The sequence below is a fragment of the Salmo salar genome, unplaced genomic scaffold (assembly GCF_965601325.2).
Source record: "Salmo salar unplaced genomic scaffold, fSalSal1 ptg000588l, whole genome shotgun sequence".
NCBI lineage: Eukaryota > Metazoa > Chordata > Actinopteri > Salmoniformes > Salmonidae > Salmo > Salmo salar.
The window spans coordinates 701,470-715,232 of record NW_027675428.1 but is presented as its reverse complement, the minus strand read 5'-3'; the positions used below and the strand labels follow the sequence as shown (position 1 = coordinate 715,232).

The window sequence follows — 13,763 nt, the reverse complement described above, 5'->3', positions numbered from 1 at the left end:
GGTCACATTAGTTTGTAGCCCAAAGATTTTGGATTCTACAAACAGATGTTTGCACATAGAGGGTTCCGACTTCAGACGAGTCCCCTGACACTTGTGGGGGACGTAGAGACAAATTGAGAACACCACCGTGTTCGTGAGGGTCTCCCCTTTCCAGGGAGTGGTCATACGATGTTGTAGGTCAAACGGTTCAGATGCTACAGATGTTTTTGTGAGAATACCGATTATTGGTATGTCTCATGGTTTGACAAACACCGCTCTAGCTCCACCACCATTTATTGCAGATGTGGAGTTGTAACATAAACAGTTACGGAGGCTTGAGACAGATACGACGCGTTTCAATCTCTCTAGTTGAAAACTGATCGATTTGAATGGGTATTTTTTACGTTCGTTTACTTTGATTCACGTACTGATGCATCAATCGACTCAAAATAAATGAGCTCCATTCTTTTTTAAGTTTTATTTTTTCATTTTCTCTTTTAAAATATTAATTGACCTCATTTTGCTCAATATTCATTTGTCAACACTCATCATCAGTTTGCTGTCGCGGCTTAAGAAGACAGAATGTGAAAGACACAGCAGATGAAATACAAAAGATTTGAACTGAAGCCTGGTCAACAGTTTGGAAGACTGCTATGCTCACAAGTATAGCACAAACACTCACATGAGGTTCAATCTATCCAAGCACCATGGACAAGAACAATTGATATCCTCATTGTAATTGCCGCAGAAAGCAAAACAATTTTATTCTTGTCTAAGGCTCGTTGGTCTAGGGGTATGATTCTCGCTTTGGGTGCGAGAGGTCCCGGGTTCAAATCCCGGATGAGCCCTTTTGCAGATCTTTTAACAAGCTCAGACAGGCAGATCTCTGGCCACTGGTTGCAAACAGCCACCTCTTGGGCGCAGGACGAGGTGGCTGAATGGTTTAGGCGATGGACTGCGTATCTATTGTGATATTCACTAGTTGGCTCAATATCGCACTTCATTTAGAAAACCTGCAAAAACTAAGAGCAAATCTGACTTCCACTAACAAGGACATTGATTCCAATGTAATACACTTGAAATGACACCCAGCCCCTAAACCTAGTGAATATCTCATGCTCTGCATTGGCTGGGAATCGAACCCTGGTCAACTGCTTGGAAGGCAGCTATGCTCACCACTATACCACCAATGCTATGTGAAGCTCGTAAGCAACATGGAGACATCGATTCATATCCTGACCGTCATTTTTGTGGAAAGTGAAAATTCTTTGACCAAACGGATCGTTGGTATAGTTGTACTATTATGGCTTAGGGTGCGAGAGGTCCCTGGTTAAAAAATCTATCATTTTAATCAGTACCTGTTACCTTCAGATTAGTCCCGTGACACTTGTGGAAAACGTAGGGCAAAACGGAGAACATTGTGACAAGTGGGGTCACATTAGTTTGTAGCCCAAAGATTTTGGATTCTACAAACAGATGTTTGCACATAGAGGGTTCCGACTTCAGACGAGTCCCCTGACACTTGTGGGGGACGTAGAGACAAATTGAGAACACCACCGTGTTCGTGAGGGTCTCCCCTTTCCAGGGAGTGGTCATACGATGTTGTAGGTCAAACGGTTCAGATGCTACAGATGTTTTTGTGAGAATACCGATTATTGGTATGTCTCATGGTTTGACAAACACCGCTCTAGCTCCACCACCATTTATTGCAGATGTGGAGTTGTAACATAAACAGTTACGGAGGCTTGAGACAGATACGACGCGTTTCAATCTCTCTAGTTGAAAACTGATCGATTTGAATGGGTATTTTTTACGTTCGTTTACTTTGATTCACGTACTGATGCATCAATCGACTCAAAATAAATGAGCTCCATTCTTTTTTAAGTTTTATTTTTTCATTTTCTCTTTTAAAATATTAATTGACCTCATTTTGCTCAATATTCATTTGTCAACACTCATCATCAGTTTGCTGTCGCGGCTTAAGAAGACAGAATGTGAAAGACACAGCAGATGAAATACAAAAGATTTGAACTGAAGCCTGGTCAACAGTTTGGAAGACTGCTATGCTCACAAGTATAGCACAAACACTCACATGAGGTTCAATCTATCCAAGCACCATGGACAAGAACAATTGATATCCTCATTGTAATTGCCGCAGAAAGCAAAACAATTTTATTCTTGTCTAAGGCTCGTTGGTCTAGGGGTATGATTCTCGCTTTGGGTGCGAGAGGTCCCGGGTTCAAATCCCGGATGAGCCCTTTTGCAGATCTTTTAACAAGCTCAGACAGGCAGATCTCTGGCCACTGGTTGCAAACAGCCACCTCTTGGGCGCAGGACGAGGTGGCTGAATGGTTTAGGCGATGGACTGCGTATCTATTGTGATATTCACTAGTTGGCTCAATATCGCACTTCATTTAGAAAACCTGCAAAAACTAAGAGCAAATCTGACTTCCACTAACAAGGACATTGATTCCAATGTAATACACTTGAAATGACACCCAGCCCCTAAACCTAGTGAATATCTCATGCTCTGCATTGGCTGGGAATCGAACCCTGGTCAACTGCTTGGAAGGCAGCTATGCTCACCACTATACCACCAATGCTATGTGAAGCTCGTAAGCAACATGGAGACATCGATTCATATCCTGACCGTCATTTTTGTGGAAAGTGAAAATTCTTTGACCAAACGGATCGTTGGTATAGTTGTACTATTATGGCTTAGGGTGCGAGAGGTCCCTGGTTAAAAAATCTATCATTTTAATCAGTACCTGTTACCTTCAGATTAGTCCCGTGACACTTGTGGAAAACGTAGGGCAAAACGGAGAACATTGTGACAAGTGGGGTCACATTAGTTTGTAGCCCAAAGATTTTGGATTCTACAAACAGATGTTTGCACATAGAGGGTTCCGACTTCAGACGAGTCCCCTGACACTTGTGGGGGACGTAGAGACAAATTGAGAACACCACCGTGTTCGTGAGGGTCTCCCCTTTCCAGGGAGTGGTCATACGATGTTGTAGGTCAAACGGTTCAGATGCTACAGATGTTTTTGTGAGAATACCGATTATTGGTATGTCTCATGGTTTGACAAACACCGCTCTAGCTCCACCACCATTTATTGCAGATGTGGAGTTGTAACATAAACAGTTACGGAGGCTTGAGACAGATACGACGCGTTTCAATCTCTCTAGTTGAAAACTGATCGATTTGAATGGGTATTTTTTACGTTCGTTTACTTTGATTCACGTACTGATGCATCAATCGACTCAAAATAAATGAGCTCCATTCTTTTTTAAGTTTTATTTTTTCATTTTCTCTTTTAAAATATTAATTGACCTCATTTTGCTCAATATTCATTTGTCAACACTCATCATCAGTTTGCTGTCGCGGCTTAAGAAGACAGAATGTGAAAGACACAGCAGATGAAATACAAAAGATTTGAACTGAAGCCTGGTCAACAGTTTGGAAGACTGCTATGCTCACAAGTATAGCACAAACACTCACATGAGGTTCAATCTATCCAAGCACCATGGACAAGAACAATTGATATCCTCATTGTAATTGCCGCAGAAAGCAAAACAATTTTATTCTTGTCTAAGGCTCGTTGGTCTAGGGGTATGATTCTCGCTTTGGGTGCGAGAGGTCCCGGGTTCAAATCCCGGATGAGCACTTTTGCAGATCTTTTAACAAGCTCAGACAGGCAGATCTCTGGCCACTGGTTGCAAACAGCCACCTCTTGGGCGCAGGACGAGGTGGCTGAATGGTTTAGGCGATGGACTGCGTATCTATTGTGATATTCACTAGTTGGCTCAATATCGCACTTCATTTAGAAAACCTGCAAAAACTAAGAGCAAATCTGACTTCCACTAACAAGGACATTGATTCCAATGTAATACACTTGAAATGACACCCAGCCCCTAAACCTAGTGAATATCTCATGCTCTGCATTGGCTGGGAATCGAACCCTGGTCAACTGCTTGGAAGGCAGCTATGCTCACCACTATACCACCAATGCTATGTGAAGCTCGTAAGCAACATGGAGACATCGATTCATATCCTGACCGTCATTTTTGTGGAAAGTGAAAATTCTTTGACCAAACGGATCGTTGGTATAGTTGTACTATTATGGCTTAGGGTGCGAGAGGTCCCTGGTTAAAAAATCTATCATTTTAATCAGTACCTGTTACCTTCAGATTAGTCCCGTGACACTTGTGGAAAACGTAGGGCAAAACGGAGAACATTGTGACAAGTGGGGTCACATTAGTTTGTAGCCCAAAGATTTTGGATTCTACAAACAGATGTTTGCACATAGAGGGTTCCGACTTCAGACGAGTCCCCTGACACTTGTGGGGGACGTAGAGACAAATTGAGAACACCACCGTGTTCGTGAGGGTCTCCCCTTTCCAGGGAGTGGTCATACGATGTTGTAGGTCAAACGGTTCAGATGCTACAGATGTTTTTGTGAGAATACCGATTATTGGTATGTCTCATGGTTTGACAAACACCGCTCTAGCTCCACCACCATTTATTGCAGATGTGGAGTTGTAACATAAACAGTTACGGAGGCTTGAGACAGATACGACGCGTTTCAATCTCTCTAGTTGAAAACTGATCGATTTGAATGGGTATTTTTTACGTTCGTTTACTTTGATTCACGTACTGATGCATCAATCGACTCAAAATAAATGAGCTCCATTCTTTTTTAAGTTTTATTTTTTCATTTTCTCTTTTAAAATATTAATTGACCTCATTTTGCTCAATATTCATTTGTCAACACTCATCATCAGTTTGCTGTCGCGGCTTAAGAAGACAGAATGTGAAAGACACAGCAGATGAAATACAAAAGATTTGAACTGAAGCCTGGTCAACAGTTTGGAAGACTGCTATGCTCACAAGTATAGCACAAACACTCACATGAGGTTCAATCTATCCAAGCACCATGGACAAGAACAATTGATATCCTCATTGTAATTGCCGCAGAAAGCAAAACAATTTTATTCTTGTCTAAGGCTCGTTGGTCTAGGGGTATGATTCTCGCTTTGGGTGCGAGAGGTCCCGGGTTCAAATCCCGGATGAGCCCTTTTGCAGATCTTTTAACAAGCTCAGACAGGCAGATCTCTGGCCGCTGGTTGCAAACAGCTACCTCTTGGGCGCAGGACGAGGTGGCTGAATGGTTTAGGCGATGGACTGCGTATCTATTGTGATATTCACTAGTTGGCTCAATATCGCACTTCATTTAGAAAACCTGCAAAAACTAAGAGCAAATCTGACTTCCACTAACAAGGACATTGATTCCAATGTAATACACTTGAAATGACACCCAGCCCCTAAACCTAGTGAATATCTCATGCTCTGCATTGGCTGGGAATCGAACCCTGGTCAACTGCTTGGAAGGCAGCTATGCTCACCACTATACCACCAATGCTATGTGAAGCTCTTAAGCAACATGGAGACATCGATTCATATCCTGACCGTCATTTTTGTGGAAAGTGAAAATTCTTTGACCAAACGGATCGTTGGTATAGTTGTACTTATATGGCTTAGGGTGCGAGAGGTCCCTGGTTAAAAAATCTATCATTTTAATCAGTACCTGTTACCTTCAGATTAGTCCCGTGACACTTGTGGAAAACGTAGGGCAAAACGGAGAACATTGTGACAAGTGGGGTCACATTAGTTTGTAGCCCAAAGATTTTGGATTCTACAAACAGATGTTTGCACATAGAGGGTTCCGACTTCAGACGAGTCCCCTGACACTTGTGGGGGACGTAGAGACAAATTGAGAACACCACCGTGTTCGTGAGGGTCTCCCCTTTCCAGGGAGTGGTCATACGATGTTGTAGGTCAAACGGTTCAGATGCTACAGATGTTTTTGTGAGAATACCGATTATTGGTATGTCTCATGGTTTGACAAACACCGCTCTAGCTCCACCACCATTTATTGCAGATGTGGAGTTGTAACATAAACAGTTACGGAGGCTTGAGACAGATACGACGCGTTTCAATCTCTCTAGTTGAAAACTGATCGATTTGAATGGGTATTTTTTACGTTCGTTTACTTTGATTCACGTACTGATGCATCAATCGACTCAAAATAAATGAGCTCCATTCTTTTTTAAGTTTTATTTTTTCATTTTCTCTTTTAAAATATTAATTGACTTCATTTTGCTCAATATTCATTTGTCAACACTCATCATCAGTTTGCTGTCGCGGCTTAAGAAGACAGAATGTGAAAGACACAGCAGATGAAATACAAAAGATTTGAACTGAAGCCTGGTCAACAGTTTGGAAGACTGCTATGCTCACAAGTATAGCACAAACACTCACATGAGGTTCAATCTTTCCAAGCACCATGGACAAGAACAATGGATATCCTCATTGTAATTGCCGCAGAAAGCAAAACAATTTTATTCTTGTCTAAGGCTCGTTGGTCTAGGGGTATGATTCTCGCTTTGGGTGCGAGAGGTCCCGGGTTCAAATCCCGGATGAGCCCTTTTGCAGATCTTTTAACAAGCTCAGACAGGCAGATCTCTGGCCGCTGGTTGCAAACAGCTACCTCTTGGGCGCAGGACGAGGTGGCTGAATGGTTTAGGCGATGGACTGCGTATCTATTGTGATATTCACTAGTTGGCTCAATATCGCACTTCATTTAGAAAACCTGCAAAAACTAAGAGCAAATCTGACTTCCACTAACAAGGACATTGATTCCAATGTAATACACTTGAAATGACACCCAGCCCCTAAACCCAGTGAATATCTCATGCTCTGCATTGGCTGGGAATCGAACCCTGGTCAACTGCTTGGAAGGCAGCTATGCTCACCACTATACCACCAATGCTATGTGAAGCTCTTAAGCAACATGGAGACATCGATTCATATCCTGACCGTCATTTTTGTGGAAAGTGAAAATTCTTTGACCAAACGGATCGTTGGTATAGTTGTACTATTATGGCTTAGGGTGCGAGAGGTCCCTGGTTAAAAAATCTATCATTTTAATCAGTACCTGTTACCTTCAGATTAGTCCCGTGACACTTGTGGAAAACGTAGGGCAAAACGGAGAACATTGTGACAAGTGGGGTCACATTAGTTTGTAGCCCAAAGATTTTGGATTCTACAAACAGATGTTTGCACATAGAGGGTTCCGACTTCAGACGAGTCCCCTGACACTTGTGGGGGACGTAGAGACAAATTGAGAACACCACCGTGTTCGTGAGGGTCTCCCCTTTCCAGGGAGTGGTCATACGATGTTGTAGGTCAAACGGTTCAGATGCTACAGATGTTTTTGTGAGAATACCGATTATTGGTATGTCTCATGGTTTGACAAACACCGCTCTAGCTCCACCACCATTTATTGCAGATGTGGAGTTGTAACATAAACAGTTACGGAGGCTTGAGACAGATACGACGCGTTTCAATCTCTCTAGTTGAAAACTGATCGATTTGAATGGGTATTTTTTACGTTCGTTTACTTTGATTCACGTACTGATGCATCAATCGACTCAAAATAAATGAGCTCCATTCTTTTTTAAGTTTTATTTTTTCATTTTCTCTTTTAAAATATTAATTGACTTCATTTTGCTCAATATTCATTTGTCAACACTCATCATCAGTTTGCTGTCGCGGCTTAAGAAGACAGAATGTGAAAGACACAGCAGATGAAATACAAAAGATTTGAACTGAAGCCTGGTCAACAGTTTGGAAGACTGCTATGCTCACAAGTATAGCACAAACACTCACATGAGGTTCAATCTTTCCAAGCACCATGGACAAGAACAATGGATATCCTCATTGTAATTGCCGCAGAAAGCAAAACAATTTTATTCTTGTCTAAGGCTCGTTGGTCTAGGGGTATGATTCTCGCTTTGGGTGCGAGAGGTCCCGGGTTCAAATCCCGGATGAGCCCTTTTGCAGATCTTTTAACAAGCTCAGACAGGCAGATCTCTGGCCGCTGGTTGCAAACAGCTACCTCTTGGGCGCAGGACGAGGTGGCTGAATGGTTTAGGCGATGGACTGCGTATCTATTGTGATATTCACTAGTTGGCTCAATATCGCACTTCATTTAGAAAACCTGCAAAAACTAAGAGCAAATCTGACTTCCACTAACAAGGACATTGATTCCAATGTAATACACTTGAAATGACACCCAGCCCCTAAACCCAGTGAATATCTCATGCTCTGCATTGGCTGGGAATCGAACCCTGGTCAACTGCTTGGAAGGCAGCTATGCTCACCACTATACCACCAATGCTATGTGAAGCTCTTAAGCAACATGGAGACATCGATTCATATCCTGACCGTCATTTTTGTGGAAAGTGAAAATTCTTTGACCAAACGGATCGTTGGTATAGTTGTACTATTATGGCTTAGGGTGCGAGAGGTCCCTGGTTAAAAAATCTATCATTTTAATCAGTACCTGTTACCTTCAGATTAGTCCCGTGACACTTGTGGAAAACGTAGGGCAAAACGGAGAACATTGTGACAAGTGGGGTCACATTAGTTTGTAGCCCAAAGATTTTGGATTCTACAAACAGATGTTTGCACATAGAGGGTTCCGACTTCAGACGAGTCCCCTGACACTTGTGGGGGACGTAGAGACAAATTGAGAACACCACCGTGTTCGTGAGGGTCTCCCCTTTCCAGGGAGTGGTCATACGATGTTGTAGGTCAAACGGTTCAGATGCTACAGATGTTTTTGTGAGAATACCGATTATTGGTATGTCTCATGGTTTGACAAACACCGCTCTAGCTCCACCACCATTTATTGCAGATGTGGAGTTGTAACATAAACAGTTACGGAGGCTTGAGACAGATACGACGCGTTTCAATCTCTCTAGTTTAAAACTGATCGATTTGAATGGGTATTTTTTACGTTCGTTTACTTTGATTCACGTACTGATGCATCAATCGACTCAAAATAAATGAGCTCCATTCTTTTTTAAGTTTTATTTTTTCATTTTCTCTTTTAAAATATTAATTGACCTCATTTTGCTAAATATTCATTTGTCAACACTCATCATCAGTTTGCTGTCGCGGCTTAAGAAGACAGAATGTGAAAGACACAGCAGATGAAATACAAAAGATTTGAACTGAAGCCTGGTCAACAGTTTGGAAGACTGCTATGCTCACAAGTATAGCACAAACACTCACATGAGGTTCAATCTATCCAAGCACCATGGACAAGAACAATTGATATCCTCATTGTAATTGCCGCAGAAAGCAAAACAATTTTATTCTTGTCTAAGGCTCGTTGGTCTAGGGGTATGATTCTCGCTTTGGGTGCGAGAGGTCCCGGGTTCAAATCCCGGATGAGCCCTTTTGCAGATCTTTTAACAAGCTCAGACAGGCAGATCTCTGGCCACTGGTTGCAAACAGCCACCTCTTGGGCGCAGGACGAGGTGGCTGAATGGTTTAGGCGATGGACTGCGTATCTATTGTGATATTCACTAGTTGGCTCAATATCGCACTTCATTTAGAAAACCTGCAAAAACTAAGAGCAAATCTGACTTCCACTAACAAGGACATTGATTCCAATGTAATACACTTGAAATGACACCCAGCCCCTAAACCTAGTGAATATCTCATGCTCTGCATTGGCTGGGAATTGAACCCTGGTCAACTGCTTGGAAGGCAGCTATGCTCACCACTATACCACCAATGCTATGTGAAGCTCGTAAGCAACATGGAGACATCGATTCATATCCTGACCGTCATTTTTGTGGAAAGTGAAAATTCTTTGACCAAACGGATCGTTGGTATAGTTGTACTATTATGGCTTAGGGTGGGAGAGGTCCCTGGTTAAAAAATCTATCATTTTAATCAGTACCTGTTACCTTCAGATTAGTCCCGTGACACTTGTGGAAAACGTAGGGCAAAACGGAGAACATTGTGACAAGTGGGGTCACATTAGTTTGTAGCCCAAAGATTTTGGATTCTACAAACAGATGTTTGCACATAGAGGGTTCCGACTTCAGACGAGTCCCCTGACACTTGTGGGGGACGTAGAGACAAATTGAGAACACCACCGTGTTCCTGAGGGTCTCCCCTTTCCAGGGAGTGGTCATACGATGTTGTAGGTCAAACGGTTCAGATGCTACAGATGTTTTTGTGAGAATACCGATTATTGGTATGTCTCATGGTTTGACAAACACCGCTCTAGCTCCACCACCATTTATTGCAGATGTGGAGTTGTAACATAAACAGTTACGGAGGCTTGAGACAGATACGACGCGTTTCAATCTCTCTAGTTGAAAACTGATCGATTTGAATGGGTATTTTTTACGTTCGTTTACTTTGATTCACGTACTGATGCATCAATCGACTCAAAATAAATGAGCTCCATTCTTTTTTAAGTTTTATTTTTTCATTTTCTCTTTTAAAATATTAATTGACCTCATTTTGCTCAATATTCATTTGTCAACACTCATCATCAGTTTGCTGTCGCGGCTTAAGAAGACAGAATGTGAAAGACACAGCAGATGAAATACAAAAGATTTGAACTGAAGCCTGGTCAACAGTTTGGAAGACTGCTATGCTCACAAGTATAGCACAAACACTCACATGAGGTTCAATCTATCCAAGCACCATGGACAAGAACAATTGATATCCTCATTGTAATTGCCGCAGAAAGCAAAACAATTTTATTCTTGTCTAAGGCTCGTTGGTCTAGGGGTATGATTCTCGCTTTGGGTGCGAGAGGTCCCGGGTTCAAATCCCGGATGAGCCCTTTTGCAGATCTTTTAACCTGTTAGGGCTAGGGGGCAGCATTGACACGGCTGGATAAAAAACATACCCGATTTAATCTGGTTACCACTCCTACTCAGTAACTAGAATATGCATATACTTATTACATATGGATAGAAAACACCCTAAATTTTCTAAAACTGTTTGAATGGTGTCTGTGAGTATAACAGAACTCAAATGGCAGGTCAAAACCTGAGAGATTCCTTTACAGGAAGTGGCCTGTCTGACCATTTCTGGAACTTCTTTGTCATCTCTATCATTTACTAAGGATCTCTGCTCTAACGTGACACTTCCCACGGCTCCAATAGGCTCTCAGAGCCCGGGAAAAAAGAGAATGTCGTCATTCCAGCCCCAGGCTGAAACACATTATCGCCTTTCTCAAGTGGCCCATCAAGAGACACTAGCTTATGCGCGTGACCCCGACCGCCCCCGCCTTTGGGATTTTTTCCTCTGTTTGCCGAAAAGGAGATTCCCTGTCGGAATATTATCGCTTTTCTACGAGAAAAATGACGTAAAAATTGATTTTAAACAGCGGTTGACATGCTTCGACGTACGGCAATGGAATACTTTGAATTTTATTGTCAGGAATTGCGCCAAGCGCGCGACACTTCTTTACTATTTCGGATAGTGTCTGGAACGCACGAACAAAACGCCGCTATTCGGATATAACGATGGATTATTTTGGACCAAACCAACATTTGTTATTGAAGTAGACGTCCTGGGTGTGCATTCTGACGAAGACAACAAAAGGTAATGACATTTTTATAATAGTAAATATGATTATGGTGAGTGCTAAACTTGCCGGGTGTCTAAATAGCGAGCCCGTGATGCCTGGGCTATGTACTTAGAATATTGCAAAATGTGCTTTCACCAAAAAGCTATTTTAAAATCGGACATATCGAGTGCATAGAGGAGGTCTGTATCTATAATTCTTAAAATAATTGTTATGCTTTTTGTGAACGTTTATCGTGAGTAATTTAGTAAAATGTTAGCGAATTCCCCGTAAGTTTGCGGGGGGTATGCTAGTTCTGAACGTCACATGCTAATGTAAAAAGCTGGTTTTTGATATAAATATGAACTTGATTGAACAAAACATGCATGTATTGTATAACATAATGTCCTAGGGTTGTCATCTGATGAAGATCATCAAAGGTGAGTGCTGCATTTAGCTGTCTTCTGGGTTTTGGTGACATTATATGCTGGCTTGAAAAATGGGTGTCTGATTATTTCTGGCTTGGTACTCTGCTGACATAATCTAATGTTTTGCTTTCGTTGTAAAGCCTTTTTGAAATCGGACAGTGTGGTTAGATTAACGAGAGTCTTATCTTTAAATGGCTGTAAAATAGTCATATGTTTGAGAAATTGAAGTAATAGGATTTTGAAGATTTTGAAAATCGCGCCACAGGCTGGCAGTGGCTGTTACGTAGGTGGGACGAATTCGTCCCGCCGGTCCCATAGAGGTTAACCTCTTGGGGCTAGGTGGGACGCTAGCGTGCCACCCGTGGTGCACTCCATCAACAGCAGGTGCATTTCAAGAGCGGCAAATTTGAATCCAAATAAATGTCAAAATTCAAATTTTTCAAAAATACAACTATGTTACACCATTTGAAAGATAAACATCTCCTTAATCTAACCACGTTTTACGATTTCAAAAAGGTTTTACGGCGAAAGCATAAATTTAGAGTATGTTAGGACAGTACATTTACAAGAGTTGTGTGTAATGTTTTGTCAAGTCAAAGACAGGGTCACCAAAACCATAAAACCAGCTAAAATGATACACTAACCTTTTACAATCTCCATCAGATGACACTCCTAGGACATTATGTTAGACAATGCATGCATTTTTAGTTCTATCAAGTTGATATTTATATCCAAAAACAGCGTTTTACTATGGCATTGATGTTGAGGAAATCGTTTCCCTCCAATAACCGGCAGTCAAGTCAGCGTCACAAATTAAATAATTAAAATTAGAAAACATTGGTAAAATATTATATTATCATTTAAAGAATTATAGATTTACATCTTTTGAACGCAATCAACTTGCCAGATTTAAAAATAACCTTACTGGGAAATCACACTTTGCAATAATCTGAGCACTGTGCCCAGAAAAATACGCGTTGCGATACAGACTAGACGTCATGTTGGGGAGATCTAAAATCGAAAATACTATGTAAATAATCCATTACCTTTGATTCTCTTCATCAGATGTCACTTCCAGGTATCACAGGTCCATAACGAATGTAGTTTTGTTCAAAAAAGCTCATCATTTATGTCCAAAAATCTCCGTCTCGTTAGCACATGATGTAAGCCAGCCGGACTTCTCGTCATGAACGAGGGGAAAAAATATATTTCCGTTCGTTCAAACATGTCAAACGTTGTATAGCATAAATCATTAGGGCCTTTTTTAACCAGAACATGAATAATATTCAAGGTGGACGAATGCATAGTCTTTTATAACGTATTGGAACGAGGGTACCCAACATGAAGTAGCGCGCCAGGTGTCTAATGGGACATCACCGTTCCATGGCTCTTGTTCGGTCAGATCTCCCTCCAGAAGACTCAAAACACTTTGTAAAGGCTGGTGACATCTAGTGGAAGCAATAGGAAGTGCCAAAATATTCCTAAACCCCTGTGTTTTTCAATGGGATAGGTTTAAAGTCAATACAACACATCAGGTATCCACTTCCTGTCAGAAAATGTCTCAGGGTTTTGCCTGCCAAATGAGTTCTGTTATACTCACAGACACCATTCAAACAGTTTTGGAAACTTTAGAGTGTTTTCTATCCATATATAATAAGTATATGCATATTCTAGTTACTGGGTAGGATTAGTAACCAGATTAAATCGGGTACATTTTTTTTATCCAGACGTGCAAATGCTGCCCCCTAGACCCAACAGGTTAACAAGCTCAGACAGGCAGATCTCTGGCCACTGGTTGCAAACAGCCACCTCTTGGGCGCAGGACGAGGTGGCTGAATGGTTTAGGCGATGGACTGCGTATCTATTGTGATATTCACTAGTTGGCTCAATATCGCACTTCATTTAGAAA

General features: G+C 41.6%; 8 non-coding genes across 8 annotated transcripts; all 8 read left to right on the top strand.

Moving 5' to 3' along the window:
• Positions 1–755: 755 nt before the first annotated feature.
• Positions 756–827, top strand: trnap-ugg (transfer RNA proline (anticodon UGG)). The gene has a single exon. It is a non-coding gene; the product is annotated as a tRNA-Pro (tRNA).
• A 1,338-nt stretch (positions 828–2,165) lies between these two features.
• Positions 2,166–2,237, top strand: trnap-ugg (transfer RNA proline (anticodon UGG)). The gene has a single exon. It is a non-coding gene; the product is annotated as a tRNA-Pro (tRNA).
• A 1,338-nt stretch (positions 2,238–3,575) lies between these two features.
• Positions 3,576–3,648, top strand: trnap-ugg (transfer RNA proline (anticodon UGG)). Its single transcript has one exon. It is a non-coding gene; the product is annotated as a tRNA-Pro (tRNA).
• Positions 3,649–4,985: 1,337 nt separating this feature from the next.
• On the top strand, positions 4,986–5,057 carry trnap-ugg (transfer RNA proline (anticodon UGG)). The gene has a single exon. It is a non-coding gene; the product is annotated as a tRNA-Pro (tRNA).
• Positions 5,058–6,395: 1,338 nt separating this feature from the next.
• Positions 6,396–6,467, top strand: trnap-ugg (transfer RNA proline (anticodon UGG)). Its single transcript has one exon. It is a non-coding gene; the product is annotated as a tRNA-Pro (tRNA).
• Positions 6,468–7,805: 1,338 nt separating this feature from the next.
• Positions 7,806–7,877, top strand: trnap-ugg (transfer RNA proline (anticodon UGG)). The gene has a single exon. It is a non-coding gene; the product is annotated as a tRNA-Pro (tRNA).
• Positions 7,878–9,215: 1,338 nt separating this feature from the next.
• On the top strand, positions 9,216–9,287 carry trnap-ugg (transfer RNA proline (anticodon UGG)). Its single transcript has one exon. It is a non-coding gene; the product is annotated as a tRNA-Pro (tRNA).
• Positions 9,288–10,625: 1,338 nt separating this feature from the next.
• trnap-ugg (transfer RNA proline (anticodon UGG)) lies at positions 10,626–10,697 on the top strand. The gene has a single exon. It is a non-coding gene; the product is annotated as a tRNA-Pro (tRNA).
• The last annotated feature ends 3,066 nt before the right edge of the window (positions 10,698–13,763 follow it).